Source organism: Chiloscyllium punctatum, chromosome 14 (assembly GCF_047496795.1).
Source record: "Chiloscyllium punctatum isolate Juve2018m chromosome 14, sChiPun1.3, whole genome shotgun sequence".
Taxonomy (NCBI): Eukaryota; Metazoa; Chordata; class Chondrichthyes; order Orectolobiformes; family Hemiscylliidae; genus Chiloscyllium; species Chiloscyllium punctatum.
This window is the reverse complement of record NC_092752.1, coordinates 88,713,456-88,732,489: the sequence shown is the minus strand read 5'-3', so window position 1 is coordinate 88,732,489 and position 19,034 is coordinate 88,713,456. Positions and strand designations below refer to the sequence as shown.

Sequence of the window (19,034 nt, the reverse complement as noted above, 5' to 3'; positions counted from 1 at the left end):
TGAATGGTAGAGCAGACTTCATGGACACAGTGACATTCTTGATACCACGATCCTGGAATTACATTGACAGTCACAGAAACACAGACACCTTCTTCAATTTCCTGACTGCTCTGTGACTATTGCCCTTCCTTCCTTCTCCCTCCCCTCCTGTACAGTCAGGCTGCTTGTGGTTCCACAGATATGGCTCTGACTGCATTCCTCTGAGCAGCACGCATCTTCATCACCTTCCAAACTGGGAAAATGAATGGGGAGGGAGCCTCACCTCCCCTCCCCTCCAGGGTAATCCTGTGCTGCCTGACCGTATCTCTTGACTGATCACCCATTCCCTTCCTTCTTACAGGCCGTTATGACAGCAGTGTGATCCCCTTCCTTTAAGTGTTATCCACCTAACTCTCAGCGTCATAGATGCCTCACAGAATCTCCAGTCATTAACTGAGCTGCAAGACCCGGTGTTCATTTCGGACACCAGCAGGGGCTATGACTTCCCAATGAAACAGAAAACGTTTCCCATTTGACCAACCTGCACTTCCAGAACATAAGCTGAAACGTGTTTAGTCAATGAATTATGTTGGATAAAGTTAACATCAGAGGTATACGTTTCACATGCATTCCCTTATCAGTCTGTACCTGACTGAGATTCTTTATTATACTGATTCAGACTTTCACTTGTTACTGATAATTCAGCCTTCAGCCCTAATTCCATGAAAGAAAATACCATTTTGCAGCAAGTTACAGCAAGTAACGGTTTATTATCAGCAAATTAACTTTCATTTTCTTCTGTGAAGACATCCCAGTATCACCATCTCGTGTAATCCACCAGCTCCCAATCCACTCTGTTCCCTCAGAATGTCACCGTCTCTGTGCCTCCCAATATGACTAGGCCTCGATCCTCAGTGCTGATTTATTTCCTCACACTTTGGTGCCTCTAACTCCCAGGTGTGAGTGAGCCTCAAGCTCCTGCTCAAAATTTCTCCATCACACAGTCACTCCCTCTGTGACTCGGGGCTGATTTTCAGCCTCCTGCTCTGCGGTTTCTCCAACTCCAAGTCCCAGTCGGCCTCAATCCTCGCTGCTAATTTATAATCTCCCGCTCTGTGCTGCTCTCTCTCAGGTTCTCTTTGTGACTCCCAGGTAATTGTATTCCTCAAGCGTGAGCTGAGATTTATCATATCCGATTCTGCACTGCTCCCTCACAGGATTGCCGCTGTGCCTGGAAGACAGTGAAAAAGAGAACGATTAGAAGGGGCAGAGAGTGTTACAGTGATTGAGCGAGCTGTAGGGGATGGAACAGGCTATCTGGAGAGGTAGGCAGACGTGCAAAGCCTAAAACATTTTACTGGAAAATACAGGGAGATTTGCAGGAACTGAATAAGGCAAAGGAAATAGAGAATTGGTGGTTCGTTTTTGACGGAGCTTTGTCGAGTCTAAAGGACTTTTTGTGAACTGCTTGCAGAGATAGAAATACTTCAACGAATGCAAATTGACAGCCAGGAAGCATTGTAAGGTACTGGACACTGCTGGATGTTACAGAGTTAGAAGACTTATAATAACTGGGTTGATATAGATCATTGGAGCACTGGTGGCATTCAAGGACCCTCAGGATATGAGGCGCTGCAGAGAACGGGAGCATTCCGATATGGTGGGATTGTAGGGGCTAGACGAGGTGAGATGGATAAGGAGTTTGAAAAGTGTGAATTAAACACATCCAGCCACGGTAATTCATAGAGATTTAAGGAGGAGAGCCTGTGTTATAATTTCTAACAGTGATATGGAGGGATACAGATACTGAGAGATTACAAATTTAAAATGGAAGAGTTGAATGCTGATCAGAAGATTAAACAGGAATAAAAAAACAATTTGCAAGATCAACAGTGCAGACGGGAATGGAGGAGGTGAGATATTGTGAGGAACTATAAGAGTTGTACGTAGAGGAGTATGTCACCCATAAAGGGAGAGCTGCATTGTCTGTATGCAGTTACAGGGACACATGTGGGATATGTTACAGACATGAGGAGTGTTGGAGCGCCTGCTGGAGAGGACTCAGACAACAACAGTTCAAACGGCTGGTGCAGTCAGTCAAGAAGGCAGCTCACCACCATCTTCTCAGGGACAACTCAAATTCAATTAAAAAAATGCTGACTCAGCCAACAATGCATATGTCCGTGAATGAATGAAGGAAGGAATTTGTAGAAAAATCAACAAGCAGCACTGAGGTCACTCAGGAAGGCGCTTTCAGCAGCCCTTCACAAACCCGGAACCACTATTCCCTAGAATAACAGGAGCTCCAGGTGCACGGGAACACCAGAATTTCCAAGGTGCCGTCCAAGTCACGCTCCATCCTCCCACCAATGTGTCTGTCCCGACACCCAAAGGACTGCAATGGGTCAGGAAGACAACTGACCACCACCTTCACCAGGGAATTACAGATGGGAAGGTAATGATGGCCGAGCAAGTAATGACCACGGTACATCATTGAATTTTTAAAAAGGGAAATTCACAGACTGTTCATGTTCTCTTTGCTTCCTCCATACAACCCACATTCCCAGCTAATTTTGTGTCACCAACAAATGTAGAACATTAGATTTTATCCGACCATCAAATCCATTTGAATTTAGCTGTACGTCAAGGACTAATCCATTCACTTTCACTTAATTTTCTGTCTATTAAAGAATTCCCAATCTAGCCCAGTACATTCCCTCCAATCCCACATGTGCCAATTTTGCTTATCCACCTCTTCAGTGGGACCTTGTTAAAAGGTTTCTGAATATCCCATTAAACCATTCCTCCCTTTTATCTACTCTGCTGTCTACAGCCAGACAGGAAAACAAAGCCAGCAGTGATTATGAAATGACATCTTGCTTTCAAAACAACATGCTGGCACTGTTAGAACACAGAGAGCAGATATAAAGGAGTCAGCCAGTGACAAGTGGAGTTCCACAGGGGTAAGCGTTGGGACCACACTGAACATGCTGTACATTAACAGTCTGGACAAAGGATGCGAGGGGGTACGGGAAACAGATTTCCCAGAAAGATCCCAGGGATGAAATGCTTGTCACATGAGGAGCGGTTGGAGATTCTGGGTCTACATTCGATGAAGTTTAGGCAGCGGTGGCAGAATCTGATTCAAACGTACAGAATACTGAGGGACCTGGATAGAGTGGATGTGGGGAAGATGGTTCCATGATTCGGAGAGACTCGGGCCCAAAAGAGAGAGCTTCAGAGTGAAGGGACGCCCCTATAGAATGGAGATGTGGAGCAATTTATTCAGCCAGAGGGCGATAATCTGGGAAGCTCACTGCCTACGGGGTGGGGGGGGGGCTATGGATCAGAAGGAATTCAGGGTATTAACACAGAGATAGATAGGTCTTGTCAGGGGTGTTGTGCCGGAAAAGATCTGCATGTTAGGCAGCATCCGAAGAACAGGAGAATCGACATTTCTGGCAAAAGCCCTTCGTCAGGAAAGGACTGATGAAGGGCTTTTGCCCGAAGCATTGATTCTCCTGATCCTCGGATGCTGCCTGACCTGCTGTCCTTTTCCAGCACCACACACTGAACTCTAATCTCCAGCATCTGCAGCCCTTTCGCCTGATAGATCGGTTCTTAATGAGTAAGGGGATGAAGGGTTACAGGGACTAAGTAAGTGAAACAATTTCACCATCATCGAATAGTGGAATAGACTCGATGGTCCAAGGGACCTCCTTCTATATTTGATCAAACCTGACAGTGTGGACAACGTTCCATGGCCGCCTCACTTAACCTGCACATCTTTGGACTGTGGGAGAAAACAGGAAAACCTGGAGGAAACTCACACAGACACAGGGAGATCTCCACACTGCCAATCGCCCGAGGCTGGAATCAAAGCCAGATTCCTGTTGCTGTGAGGCAGCAGTGCTAACCACTGAGCCACCGCGCTGCCTCTGTGCCATTGGGATGGGCTTGCGGGCCGTGCTTATTCATCTGCTTTTGAATTGTGCAGTTATCATTTCTTTCATCTCGTTTACCATACTTTCTAACACTTTCCTGATTATTACCGTCACCTCTTGGTTTCAGATAGACTGCAGAAAGGTACATCACAAAGTAACTTGGAAATTCTTGTGAGTAAATCTCAGAGCAGTAGTTTACAGGGTCAGCAGGTCATAGAAAGGACAAATGGAATGCTGGGGTTTACTCCAAAGGGAATGGAGAATAACAGTAGGGAACGCTTGTAATAGCTTTAGAGGGTTCCAGTCAGCTCACAATGAAAATAATGTGAACAGATGTGGGCCCCTATCTGGAGGGAAATGTTCTTGCATTGGAGGCAGCCCAGAGAAGGTTCAACAGACTGTCCCTCAAAATGGAGCGATATTGATGAGAAAAGTTGGAGAACGTTGAATTTGAACTCATGAGAATTTAGAAAATGAGGCACATTTACTGATACATCGAAGATTCTTTGGTCTTCTTACAGGATCTGTACTGAGACATTGCTTCCCTGAGAAAGGATCTGTAACCGGAGATAAAGGCGAATGTCAGCACTCGGGAAGCTTACAGAGAAAAGCAGGGTTGTAGAGACTGGAGGATGTTACAGAGTTGGGCTAGTTTGAGGTGATTGTTGGTGGTTAGAGATCAGACAGGTTGTTGGGATGAAAAATGTCACAGGGAGGTACAGAGTTATCAGTCTTGAAGGAGTTACAAAGATAGGGATGGTGGTATTTGGGGCTGTACGGAGGGTTGTAGGGCCTCGGCAATACACTGATAAGGATGTTCGTTGGCTCTGCAGGTGTTTACTGAGTTAGGAAGGTTCGAAGGGGCTGGATCAGATCAGAGTCAGGGAAATTGTAAGGATTGGAGGAGCCACAGATACTAAAGGTTGTAAGGCTGCGGGATTTCAGAGAGTTATTGAGGGCTGTGAAAACAGGTTTGCAGCATTCCCATCCATTACACAGAGATGTGGAGTGCTGTTACGGAGCAGGTAAGAACTGGAGAAGGTGATGGAGAGGAGTAGATGGATGGAGATACTGGAGGAGCGTACTTTGACAGGGTGGGTTTTATTTAGAGAGAGAGAGAGTTACAGATACAGGGAGATTTTGGAGACAGAAATACGGAATGCAAAGGGAGAGTTGCCAAGTCAGACAAAGAGAGAGTGTTTGAGGTGCTGGAGGGAGAGGAGGTGCAAACAGATATGTGGATTGTTGCTGTGGCTGGAGAAGTACTCTGAGTACAGAAAGACTTTCAGGGCCTGGAGCAGGTTATTGAGACAATGGCCTCCAGAGTCTGTGAGGACTGGAGTACGCCTAACAGTTTGGGAGTGTTATAAATGCTGGAGCAGTTACACGGTAGGCGTGACAGATGGGGAGTGATATAGCTGCTGGAGCAGTTACAGAGCAGGTCTGACAGATGGGGAGTGATATAGCTGCTGGAGTAGTTACAGAGTAGGCTTGCCAGATGAGAGTAATATCACTGGTGCAGTTACAAAGTTGGGGACACGGGGAGTGATATCGCTATTGAAGCAGTTACAGAGTAGCCTTGGCAGACAGGGCGTGATAGAGCTGCTGGAGCAGTTACAAAGTGAGCCTGACAGATGGCTAGTGACATAGCGGCCAGAGCAGTTTCATAGTAGACCTGACAGATGGGAAGTGACATAGCTACTGGAGAAGATACAGTGTAGGGTTGACAGATGGGGAGTGATATAACTGCAGGAGCAGTTACACAGTTGACCTGACAGATGAGAAGTGATATCGCAGCTGCAGCAGTTACAGTGTTGGCCTGACAGATAGGGAGTGATATAGCTGCTGGAGCAGGTGACAGATGTAAGGAGGGCTCTGGAGGCTGGTATAGATTGCAGAGACATGGTGGACTGATGAACGTCAGAATTTCATACCGACAGGGAGGTCTGTGGTTGCATGAGAAAGTAACAGAAACAGTGAAGGTTTCAGTCTTGGAAGTGGATTCAGTGTGTGGGATAACGTCGCAGAGGTAGGCGCCGCCATAGTGATTGGAGGAGCACACAAACGGAGGGATGCTATAGGATATGATGTTCCAGAGATAGGGAGTGTTCTAGCAGCTAAAGGAAGTTACAAAGACAGGCGGAGTTATCGGGCTGCACGACGAATCAGATTGGGAGAGTTGGAGAGGCTGAAGAGATTGGACAGATGGGGAGTATTCCATGGTCTGAGAAAATTCCAGTGATTGGGTGATTGTGTAGTTTACACAGACAGTGGGGATAGTGGGGACTGACAGTGATACAGAGCCAGGGAGTGCTACACAGAAACATAGGAAAGAGACGCAGTTGTAGGCCATTCTGCCCCACCAGGAGAAGGTCAGCTCTGCAGATGCTGGAGATCAGAATCAAGAGTGTATTGCTGCCTGATCCACTATGCTTTTCCAGCATCCGAGGATCAGGAACATAGACGTTTCGGGCAGAGCCCTTCATCAGGAATGAGTCGTAAGGAAAGGATGGTGCACAGAGATAGGGAGGAACTGGAAGAATTGACTGCGATAGCGAGGTTTGTGGTGATGGTTTTTGTGATTGGATGAAGTCAGTAATACAGAGTGGTGTAGACACTGGATGGTTCTTCAGACTGAAGGAGGTTACAGAAAGTGAGAACTGTAGGAACTGGGCTTGGATACAGCAACAAAGAGGATGTTTCATGTACATGGAAGGTTTTAGTGACCTCGTGGTTACAGAGATAGGAAGGCTGGTAGTGACGACAGGGGTACAGTGATGGAGCAGTGTCGTGATGGGAGAAGGTCACAGCGATAGAGGAGATTGCAGACATTGGGAGGGTTATTGCGGCTTCAGGACACTCTACACAGGGAGGGCTGCCGGGATAGGATGAGGTTACACAGGCAGGAAAGGCTGTAGGGACTGGAGGCGTTTATACAGATAGGGAGGTCTGTAAGGATGGTGGATGATTAGAGGCCGTGTGGTGGTGTAGGATGGGAGGCAGGAATGTTATAGTGATTGAAGGTTACAGTGATATCATGTGCTGTAGGGGCTGGAGGAGGGTACGCAAATAGTCGGATTTTACAGAGAATGTTACAGAGACAGGGTGGACTGGAGGTATTGTGCAAGATGACAGAAAGAGAGATTATTGTAATGATGGGAGGAGGAGATTCCTGAGATTTGGCATGTCATCCAGTCCGGAGCATTTTACAGTGACAGGGAGATAGTCAGCATTGAAGTAGGTTTTAAATTTGCAAAGGGATTGTAGGGAGGGGAGGACGTTACAGAGATAGAAACTGTTCTCAGAGTTAAAAGCATTCAAGGCACTAGCTCAGATGAGTTGGACTGAAGGGTCTGTTTCCTTGCTATATGACTCTATGGTGCGACAATAGAGAATGTTGGAGTGTAAATAGAGAACATAAAGATCCCAGGCTTCAATAGCAACTTCTCGTGGTCGGCCTGCTTTCCCCTCCATTGTCCTGATGCTCACTGTGACAGCATAGGCCTGGATTGATAACTGTAACACTCCTGATGCTGTCTCAGACAGGCTCAGTACAGCAGAGCTGAAAGTAATCCTCTCACAAATGATGGGGATTGAGCCTGGGAGCTTTATGCTCTGTGTTCACCCTTCAGCACTGTATCTATGTCATGTCTTAAGGGCCGACGTTTCGAGCTATTTAAATGCTCTCTGCTCTGTTCCCTGTGAATGATCTTACCTCACTGCAGGATTTGTTGAGGACTCCAGATCTCCCTGCCCTTTGTCTCTCTGGTTGACCAACCATGAGGTAATGGATGAGACACCCAGCAGTTGGGAAGTCTATTGGGTCCGGAGCTTCCTGAGTACCTCCAGGAGAGAGAGAATTAGACAGAATGGGAAATTAGACTGATGCAGTGAGGGTGACACAAGGAGAATGGTACTGAGTGCCACAGTGATCTGGAACATCCGAGACTCCACCCCTGGCCTGTGCTGCTGCGTGTCTCTGGAGTGGAGAATTCTGTTGGCTCAGGATCTGGAGTAGCTGCAAAAGTGAGAGACATTGACAGAGGCAGCAATTAGACCCACAGTGAGGGATACCAAATGGGGAGATACTGAGTGATATCACCAGCGTGCAGGAATGATTTCAGGATCAAGCAATGGGCATGATGAAAGGTTTTTGATTCATGATGCAATAGGATCAGTACTCAGTGACGATTGAGCTCCGAGTGGGAGAGGTGATGGCCTCGTCTTATTCTCACTAGACTGTTCATCCAGAATTTAATGCCGGTGTCAGCCAAAACCATCTAACTGCTTAATATCCTTTAAGGAAGGAAGTCTGTTATCAACAGCAGGTCTGGCCTACATGTGACTCCAGACGCAGAGCAAGGAGGTTGACTCTGAACTGCCCCCTGAAATGATCCAGCAAGCCACCCAGCTCAAGGGCAGCTCGAGGTGGGAAATACACGCTGGCCAGCCAGAGAGGGCAACATCCCACGAGTGAATTAAAAACAACTATCCTGGGAGCAGTGTCCTGGCCAGTCATGTCGGTAGGTATATGGACAGGGCTTTAAACTGACAGAGAGGAGGCAGGAACAGGGTTCAGGTGAAAGGAGCTTTCCAAATCCAAATAGAAAAGGTGAGGTATCGGAACACCATGGAATGTGGCTGAAAACAAGCAGAAAGGAACTGGAAGGGACAGAGTTTAACTAAAACTGTACATCAGTGAATTAGGATGTGACAAGAAGTTCTGGGAAAAAGTCAATTACAATGTTCTTTCTTTGGAATGGACAAAGTCTCTGCAATAAAGTAATAGACTTGTGACACAGAGATAAATTATATTTAGTCACCAGAAAGATGTGGTTACAGGAGAAACAAAAGGTGGGACATAAATATTCAATTCCACACATCCTAGAGTGGTCTCAGGGAATACAGGATGGGTAACCCTGACAGTAATGGGTAACAAAGGCATGAGAGAGAACGCATTTGGCCTCAGCTGATGCAGCTGAATCAGCCTGAATGCAGATTCTGGGCAACACGTGTCAAAACCATAAGCAGGAGAATGTTTCTCAGGCTACCTGACAACATTTCATTGCTCAACACTATTACACATTCAAATGAATTCCTGTATAATGCAAAGGCACTGCGATAATTTTGGGAGACTTCAGTCTTTGTCAAAAGTGATATTCTCCAAAATCATCTTGGAATGCTTTTGTCAGTATTTCTTTCAATTGTGTAAATGGCCAGGGATGTGACTATCTCAGATCGACCATTGGCTGATGACGTTGAGTGAAGGAGTAATGTCCCACTGAGATATCCTCTGGGAAATTGTATTGTAGTGGAATTCAGTGAGATGATGGATTGTTAAAGTGACCATAAAGCACACCCTACAATCACAACCAAAGTCATTTATATGTGTTTGAGAGGAGAACTGACCAAGGTAAACGGGGGAAGCAGTGAAATGTGTGGCTGGAAATGGACAGTGGAAATCATTTATAGTCATAGAGATGTACAGCACAGAAACAGAGCCTTCAGTCCAACTCATCTACGCCACCCACATATCCTAACATCATCTCGTCTTATTTGCCAGCACTTTGCCCATATACCTCTCAATCCTTCCTGTTCGTGTACCCATCCAGATGCCTTTTAAATGCAATAATTGTACCAGCCTCCATCACTTCCTCTAGCAGTTCATTCCATACACACATCACCCTCTGCCTGTAAAAGCTGTCCTTTTATATCTTTTATATCTTTCCCCTCTCATCCTGAACCGAGGCTGTCCAGTTCTGGGCTCTACTACCTCAGGGAAAAGACCTTTCTGTTAAAGCTATCCATACCTCTCTTGTAAACCTCTATATGGTCTCCCCTCAGCCTCAAATAGCCCCAGCCCATTCCACCTCTCCCTGTAGCTCAAATCTTCCAATCCTGGCAACATCCCTGTAAATCTTTTCTGAACACTTTCTACTTACACAACATCCTTCCGATAGGGAGGAGACAAGAATTGCATGCAATATTCCAGAAGTGGTTTATCCAATGTCCTGAACAGCCAGAACATGACCTCCCAACTCCTCTACTTAATGTTCTGATCAGTAAACGCAACCATACCAAACACCTCCTTCACTATCCTATCTACCTGCAACTCAACTTTCAAGGAGCTATGAACCTGCATTCCAAAGTTTCTTTGTTGAGCAACACTCCCTAGAAATATACCATTAAGTGTGTAAGTCCTGCTGAGATTTGCTTTTCCAAAACGCAGTACTTTACATTTATCTAAATTAAACTCCATCTGCCACACCTCAGCCCATTGGCCCATCTGATCCACATCCCGTTGTAACCGGAGGTAACATTCTTCACTATCCACAACACCTGCAATTTTGGTGTCATCTGCAAACTTACTAAAACACCTTCTATATTCACATCCAAATCATTTATATAAATAACAAAAATAGTGGATCCAGCACCGATCCTTGTGGCACTCCACTGGTCACAGGTCCCCAGTCAGAAAAACAACCCTCCACCACCAACCTCTGTCTTCTAGCTTTGAGCCAGTTCTGTATCCAAATGGCTGGTTTTTCCTGTATTTCATGAGATCTAACCTTGATCACCAACCTCCCATGTGGAAACTTTTCGAACACCTAATTGAAGTCCATATTGCTCACACTGACCGCTCTGCCCTCGTCAATCCTTTTTGTTATTTCTTCAAAAACCTCAAACAATTTCTTGAGACATGATTTCCCATGCACAAAGCAATGCTGACTATCCCTAATTATAAACTTCCTTTCAAAATACATGCAAATCCTGTCCCTCATGATACCCTCCTTCAACGTGCCCACCACTGACGTCAGGCTTAAATAGTGGCACCACGTTAGCCAACCGCCAGGTCTTCTGGTACCTCATCTGTGACTATCGATGATTAAAATATTTCAGCACAGGGCACAGCAATCACTTCCATAGCTTCCCACAGAGTTCTAGGGTACACCTGATCAGTTCCTGGCAAGGTCCTACGAAGTATTCCTGAATCAAGAGACCTTGGAGTGCGGGTTCATAACTCTTCGAAAGTAGAGTCGCAGGTAGATAGGATAGCGAAGAAGGCATTTGGTATGCATTCCTATCTTGGTCAGAGTACTGAGTACAGGAGTTGGGAGGTCATGTTGCGGCTATACTGGACATTGGTTAGGCCACTGTTGGAATACTGCATGCAATTCTGGTTTCTCTTCACAAGATGATGTGAAAGATTTACAAGGATGTTGCCAGGGATGGACGATTTGAGCTACAGGGAGAGGCTGAAAAGACTGGGGCTGGTTTCCCTGGAGCGTCGGAGGCTGAGCTTATAGAGTTTTACAAAATTATGAGTGGCATGGACAGGATAAATAGACAAAGTGTTTTCCCAAGGATCAGGGTGTCCAGAACTAGAGGGTATGGGTTTTGGGTGAGAGGGGAAAGATATAAAAGAGACCTAAGGGGAAACCTTTTCACACAGAGGGTGGTACGGGCATGGAATGAGCTGCCAGAGGAAGTTGTGGAGGCTGGTACATTTGCAACATTTAAGAGGCATTTGGATGGGTATATGATTAAGAAGGGTTTGGAGTGATATGGGCCGGGTGCTGGCAGGTGGGACTAGATTCGGTAGGGATATGTGGTTGGCATAGACGGGTTGGACCAAATGATCTTTTTCCAGACTGTACATCTCTATGATTCTATGACCTGATAAGGTCCTGGGGATTTATCCACCTTTATGCATTTCAAGACATCTAGCACCTCCTCCTTTGTAATATGGACATTTTGAAAGTTGACACCATCTATGTCCCTACATTCTACATCTTCCATGTCCTCCCCACAGGAAACACTGATGTAAAACACTTGTTTAGTATCTCCCCCATCTCCTGCAGCTCCACGTGCAGGCTGCCTTGCTGATCTTCAAGGGGTCCTATTCTCTCCCTAGTTACCATTTTGTCCTTAATTTTTTTATAAAAACCCTTGGGATTCTCCTTAACAATATTTATCCAAGCTATCTCGTGACCCCTTTTCACCCTCCTGATTTCCCACCTTAGTACACTCCTACTGCCTTTATACTCTTCTCAGGATTCACACTCTCTCCTGAGATATGTTTACTTAATTTTCTTCACTGAAACCTCAATTTCTCTCCATATCCAGTACAGAATACTGTACACTGTCTCTAGACTGTTGTTTTCATTTTTAAAGGTTTCCCAATTCCCAATGGTAAACGTTTCATTCTCTCAAAATGGCAACTCCCCAATTCCTGCATCTCGCGAAACCGCCGCTTGACAATAATGACAAAATAAAGAACTTTCCAAAGGAAGGCATCGACGAGGTGAGCTCTGGATAGGAACATAGATCTGGAGGTTACCAGATGCACGGAGAGTGTTTCTACCAGAGTAGCACCAGGTCAGTATCAGGCAAACAGACAGAATGGGCAAATAGATTCACATTTGAACTCCAATCTCCCAGCCTAGGAACCTGAAGCTGTGCACAGCCATTCTGGAGAGTTATGCAGATATCAGGAGTATTGCTGTGGCAAATAGGTTTCAGTAATTTTGAGGGAAGATACTAATAAAAGGAGGTTACAGAGTAAGGAGGAATGTCGGGACTTGAAGAAGTTTCCCAGTTTATGAGTGTTGGAGGGATTGGAACAGGTTACCAAGATAGGGAGGGTTTAAGATTGAAGGATTCCGCAGAAAGCCTTTACAGGGAGAAAAGAAGGATTCGTGACAGTGTGGAGGAACCGAAGAATCTTGGGGTCCACGTACATTGATCCCTCAAAGCTGGTCCTCAAACTGATAGCCTTGTTCAGAAGGCATGTGATGTCTTGGCTTTCATTAGCAGGGGGATTGAATTTAAGAGCTATGAGATTATGCTGCAGCTTTATCGAGCCCTGGTTAGACAACACTTGGTTTATTGCGTTCAATTCTGGTTGCCTCATTATCAGAAAAATGTGGAAGCTTTAGAGAGGGTGCAGAGGAGATTTATCACGATGCTGCCTGGACTGGAGGGGAGAGCTTACGAAGAATATTTGAGGGAGTTAGGGCTTTTCTCATTGGAATGAAAAAGGATGAGAGGTGATTTCATGGACGTGAATGAGATGATTTGAGTCTTAGATAGAGAGGATAACCACATACTTTTCCCATTGCAAAAATGGAAATGATGAGGTGGCATAAGTTGGAGGTGATTGGAGGAAGGTTTATAGGAGATGTCAGGGGTGGGCTCTTTACACACCGTGTAGCGGGTGCGTGGAAAGCACTGCCAACAGTGGTAGCACAGTCCAATACACTAGGGACATTTAAGCAATTCTTCGATAGGCAAACGGATGATAGTAAAATGTAGGGTCTGTAGGATAAAAGGTCATCACAACATTGAGGCCGAAGGGCCTGGGCTGTGCTGCACTGTTCTACGTTCAAAATACGGAGGGTCACAATGGCACAAAGAGGTTTCAGAAAGCTGGAGAGGATGGGATCTGAACGAAGAGACATAAATAGGAAGGGTTGCCAGGATTGTCTAGTGTAACAGAGACAGCAATGATCTGATCTGGAGCAGACGACCCAGACTGGGAGGGGTGTTAGGACTGGAGGTAGTTTCACAGGGAGGGAGGACAATAGAACCATAAGAGGTTACAGAGCTATAGGGCCTGTAGGAGGTCATGGAGATGGGGAGCTTGGGAGGGATGAAGCAGTTTACAGGCACAAGGATGTTGGTCGGATGGGATTGTTGGAGACAGTTTCACAGATAATGAAGTTTAAACCTCTTGCAGTTTAGTCAAAGTGGGAAGGTTTGTAGGGGAGGGTGGCATTTACACAGATAGAGGTGTAAGAGCTGGAGAAGGTTATGGAGATGAGTAGATGGATGGAGAGTTTGGAGGAGCTTACATTGACAGGGTGGGAGATAGCCATGGGAGGATGTTACACAGATAGTGAGTCTTATCGGAACTGGATTAGGAGAGTAACAGGCATTGGAGTGAGTTCGACAGATCCTGACTGCAGCAAGGACCTGAGAGGATTGCAGGGTCTCCACAGATTAATCGTGTCTTTCGGACTGGAAAAAAAGATATGGATCGACTAAACCCAATGTATGTTGTTTTCTTTTTCCTGAATAGAGCCTCAATAACCCTCAGCAGACAGGGATCCCGAAACCTGCCAGCTTTTCCCTTCACCCTAACAGGGATATACTGGCCCTAGATTCTTGAGATCACACTTTTAAATCCCTCCCGTTTGCCAGTCATTCCTTTTCCTTCAAACAGACTCACCTAAATCGATGATAATCGTGATGTGGAGGAGCCGGTGTTGGACTGGGGTGGACAATGTTAAAAATCACACAACACCAGCTTACAGTCCAACAGGTTTATCTGGAGGCACTAGGTTTCAGCGCGCTGCTTCATCAGGTGGTTGTGGAGCACAGTTGTACAGCACAGAATTTATAGCAACAGGATAGCAGTGTCATGGAATGTAATATCAAACACATTTAGTTTCTGCCTTTCACCTTTTAGGATTATCACGTGTGCTTCGAAAGCTGGTGCTTTGAAATAAACCTATTGGACTATAACCTGGTGTTTTGTGATTTTTAATTCACTCAATCCTGCCTAATGGCCCCAAACCCAGCCCTGCTCCAGTTTCATCTGTGGCCATGTCTGATCCTTTTCCAGAACTATGTTAAAATGAAGACAGTTGTGGTCACTGGACCCGAAGTGCTCTCTGACTGACACTTCAGTCACTTTCCAGACCTCGTTTTCTGAGGGGAGGTCCAGTGCTGCTACCACCTGAGTAGAGTTAGGCCTTGTTCGAGTTACATCTTGGTTTGGGAAAATTTCTTGGACACATTTGACAAATTGCACTCCGTACAGGGCTTTTACTCTGTGAGCGGCCCAGTCCATCCAGGGGAAGCTAACATCTCCAACCAATACTACATTATTATTTCTATAGGTACCTGCACTCTCTCTACACATCTGCTCCTCTGGTATCCGCTGACTCTTTGGGAATCTAGTATACTGTCCCAACAGAGTCCATCCCCTTTTTGTTTCTAACTTCTAACCATATGACCTAATTTGATGATCCCTTAAAAGTATCCGTTCGAAGCACTGTTGTTCTGCCCTCCCTTATCAAATGTGGAACTCTCCCATCTCGCTCACTCTGTCAGACCTGTAGCTTCTGTATCCTGGAACACTGAGCTGCCACTCCTGCCCTTCTCTCAGCCATGTTTCTGTTATGGCTATAATATCCTAGTCCCCAAAGCTAATCCATGCTCTGAGATCGTCTGCCTTACCAGTCAGGCCTCGTGTGTTGAAATAAATGCACATTAAACCAGTAGTCTTTTTCCTCCCTTGACTGTGCCTCAGGATATCCAGAATAGGAAACGTGTTCTCGGTGGCTGACGTAGTTTTCCCCTGACTGGGCAATGGTATCTCTCTTACTCAGAGTCCCTGCCAACCTAGTTTACATCCTCCCCAGGTAACACTAACAAATCTCCCTCGCAGTGATCTTGGTGCCCCTCTGTTTTAAGACAAACCTGTTCCCCCTTGTACAGGTCACTTCTACCCCAGAAGAGATCTCAATGATCCAAACATTACCCCATCCCCCTTCTCCTCAGCCACACATCTATCTGTCCTATCTTTCTATTTCAGTCCTCAATGGGGCAGGTGGCTATAGGAATAATCTGTAGATCACTTCCCTTGAGGTCATCCTTTTAAACCTCTCACCTAAATCCTGATACTCATTTCACAGGACCCCATCCCATTGTCTACCACTGTCATGTGGACTGATGAGCACAATGACCAATGGCTACTAACCCTCTCCTTCAGAATGTTCATTAACCGCACGGAGACATTCTTAACCCTGGTACCTGGAAGGCAGCACACTATCCTGGGATGTCTTCTGCAGCCAAAGAATCTTCTGTTTGCTCCCCTCACAAGTGAGTCTCCTATCAGTATCACGCTCATTAGAGAGGATCTGGCAAACGTGGACTGGGAGGACTTTCTGCAGTTGGGTCTATATTTGGAAAGTGGGAGTATGTTAAAGTGATACAGTGAGAATTCAGGCCAGTGTGTTCCTGACGAGGGAATAGCAAAGGCAGAAAGTTCAGCGAATACTGATCAAGCGACATCGTGAGATTGATAAAGAAAATACAGTGTAATAAAACCAGGCGAAGCCATCCAAAAGTTTAGGGACTGAAAGGGGGTCTTTAGAAATGAGGGGAAAACAATGGCCATAAAATCTCCTTGTCAGATACTAGAAAGGAAAAGCCACAAGGTATTTTATCAGTCTAGTTAGAATAAGAGGATTACTGGGGAAATAGTGAGGCCTGATAAAAACCAAAGGGGCAATCCGTGCATGGAGCCAGAAGAAGTAGGTGAGGTCTTCAATGAATACTTCCCATCTGTATTCACACAAGAGAAAGACTTTGCAGCCATGGATTTCAGTTGGGATGGTGAGGCTCGAGAACATATTAAGATCGATAAAGGGGAGATATTAAATGTTTTCACAGGCATAAAGCTGGAGAAATCCTCAGTACCCAATAAAATGTATCCTAGGCTGCTATGGGAGGTAAGGAAGGAGATTGCTGGGGCCCTGGTGTATATATTTAATACTTTGCTGGCCACAGGTGAAGTGCCGAATGACTGGAGGATATCGAATGTGGGTCCTTTGTTCAAGAGCAGCAGGGGTGGCGAGAGAGGAAGGACGCATGGTGGTGGGTTTTGATTGCATGAAACATTATAGCAATACTTAGAGAGGACATTCCTGTGGGATCACCCACTGTGTTGGAGGAACTGTGAAATAATAATGGGTCATCACTTTGATACGAGTGTACTGACCCTGAATAATCCATGGCAGACTCAGGAACAAATATGTCGGGAGATCTCAAATATCAATCATAATAATAAGAATGTTATGGTAGAGGTTTTTAAACTTTCCAAATCTAGATTGGCATTGCCACTATTCAATGTTAGGAACAGAGAAATTTCGTAATTGCGTTCCAGAAAACTCCCAAACAGTATGTAAATGGCCCAACTGGAGAAAGGTGCAAAACCTGACCTCCCTTTGGGAAACAAGGTAGGGAAAGGTACTGAGGTGTTAGTGGGAACGCATTTTGCTAAAGTGACCACAGTCCTATTAGTTTTGAAAACAGCGATGGAAAAGGACAGGCCTGGTCCTCAAGTTCAAGTTATAAAGTGTAGCCAGCCCAATTTTGGTCGTATCAGCCAGGAACTTTCAAAAGGTGATTGGGGAGTCTCTTTGCAGGGAAAGGGAAATCTGGCAAGTGAGAATATTTTAAATGTGAGATAAATTGAGCGATCAGCGCCAGCATGTTCCTGTTTGTGTGCAGGTCAATGCTGACAGCATTCGGAAACACTGGCTGTCTGTTGAGGGTCTGGTCAACGAAAAGGGGCACATGTCATGTATAGCCAGCTGGATCAAGGGAATCCCTGAGGATAACAGGGGCTGTAGGAGTATACTTTTGGTGGAAATCAGGAATGCAGAAAGGGGACATGAAATAACTTTGACAGAGAAGGATAAGGAGAATCCAAAAGTGATTGCATAAATATATTAAGAGCAAAAGAGTATCTCGAGACGAAATAGGGGCCCTTAAAGATCAATTAGGCTATCAATGTGTGGAACTGTAGAATATGGCTAAGACCCTAAACACATTTTGCACTCAAGAACTTGCTGTGGAAAAAGTCTGGGCAACTCAAGGAACAGGAGTAATACGTTAGACCACAATTCGAGTTCTCTGTAATTCCAGTATCCCCGCTACAGGAATGATGTTGTGAAACTTGAAAGTGCTCAGAAAAGATTGACAAGATGTTGCCAGGGTTGTTGCGGAATAAGCTGGGGTTATTTTCCCTGGATCATCAAAGACTAAGGGGTGACCCGACAGAGGTTTATATAAACATGAAGGGCATGGATTGGGTAAACAGCCAAGGTCTTTTCCCAGGGGTTGGGAAAACGAGAGGGCATAGGTTTGAGGTTAGAGGAGAAAGGTTTAAAAGGGACCGAAGGGATGGCTTTTTCATGCACACAGTGATGTGGGTATGGAACAAGCGGAGGGAGAAAGTAACAGAGTCTGATACTATGACAACATTTAAAAGGTATCTGGATGGGTATATGAATAGTCAGAGTTTAGCGGTATATGGGTCAAATGCTGATTAATTGGGATGGATTTGTTTAGGTCTTCTGGTCAGCCTAGACGAGTTGAGGACTGAAGGGTCTGTTTCCATGCTGTACTTCTCTACAACCTGAAAACAGTGCGTGCTAGAGAAGAGGTGGTGCTGGAGATTTTAAAACACAAAGGTATGGAAGGCCCCAGGACCTGATTAAGTGTATCACAGGACATTGTGGAATGCTAGGGAAGAAATTGTGGAGCCCTGAGCAAAAGGTACTTTTACCATTGACAACCATGTGTGATTGGCTGGAAGGCTGGAGGTTGGAATCATGGACAGTGAAAGAGGGTTTTTGAGATTACAAAGGGATCTTGATGAAATGGGTGAATGGGCTGAAAAACTGCAGTTGGAATTCAATCTGAATAAATGCGAGGTAATGCATTTGGTAAAACAAACAAGGGTAGAGCTTATACAATTTATGTTCGTGTCTCAGTTAGTGTTTTAGAGCGGAGGGACCTCTGGGTTCAGGTACATAACTCTTGAAGTTTGCATCACAGGATGGAATAGACGATGCTTGGTCCGTTTGACTATTGCTCAGTCCATTGAGTGGAGGAATTGGGACGTCATGTTGAGATTGTACAGACACTGGTGAGGCCTGTTCTGCAATACTCCATCCAGTTCTGATCGCCCAGTTATAGGGAGGATATTATTAAGCTGCAGGGGGTTCAGAAGAGATTTACCAGCATGTTGCTGGGTTTGGAAGGCTTGAGTTCTGAAAAATGGCTGGATAGGCTGAGTCTTTTTTTCACTGGAACCTGGAGAATGAGAGATGACCTTATGGAAGTTTATGAAAAAGATGCGGGATATAGATAGAGTTAATGGCATTTGCCTTTTCCCAGAATGGGGGAGTCTCAAGAAAAGGGGACACATTTTTAAGGCCAGAGGACAGAGATGTTCCAAACAAAAGGATATAAGAGGCAAATTGTTATACAGAGGGTGGTTTGAGGGTGGAATGAACTTCCTGAGGAAGGGGT

General features: G+C 45.4%; 1 long non-coding RNA gene across 3 annotated transcripts in view; it reads right to left on the bottom strand.

Moving 5' to 3' along the window:
* Positions 1 to 759: 759 nt before the first annotated feature.
* The window catches only part of LOC140485507 (uncharacterized), a 38,625-nt gene continuing 20,350 nt past the window's right edge, over positions 760 to 19,034 (bottom strand). Inside the window, exons 2-3 of one of the 3 annotated variants that reach the window (XR_011962370.1) lie at positions 7,639 to 7,941; positions 760 to 1,210 (exon numbers count right to left, since the gene is read on the bottom strand). This is a non-coding gene — a long non-coding RNA (uncharacterized lncRNA). The remainder of the gene's footprint in view (positions 1,211 to 7,638; positions 7,942 to 19,034) is intronic. The other 2 variants (XR_011962371.1, XR_011962372.1) reach the window with 2 other exon arrangements.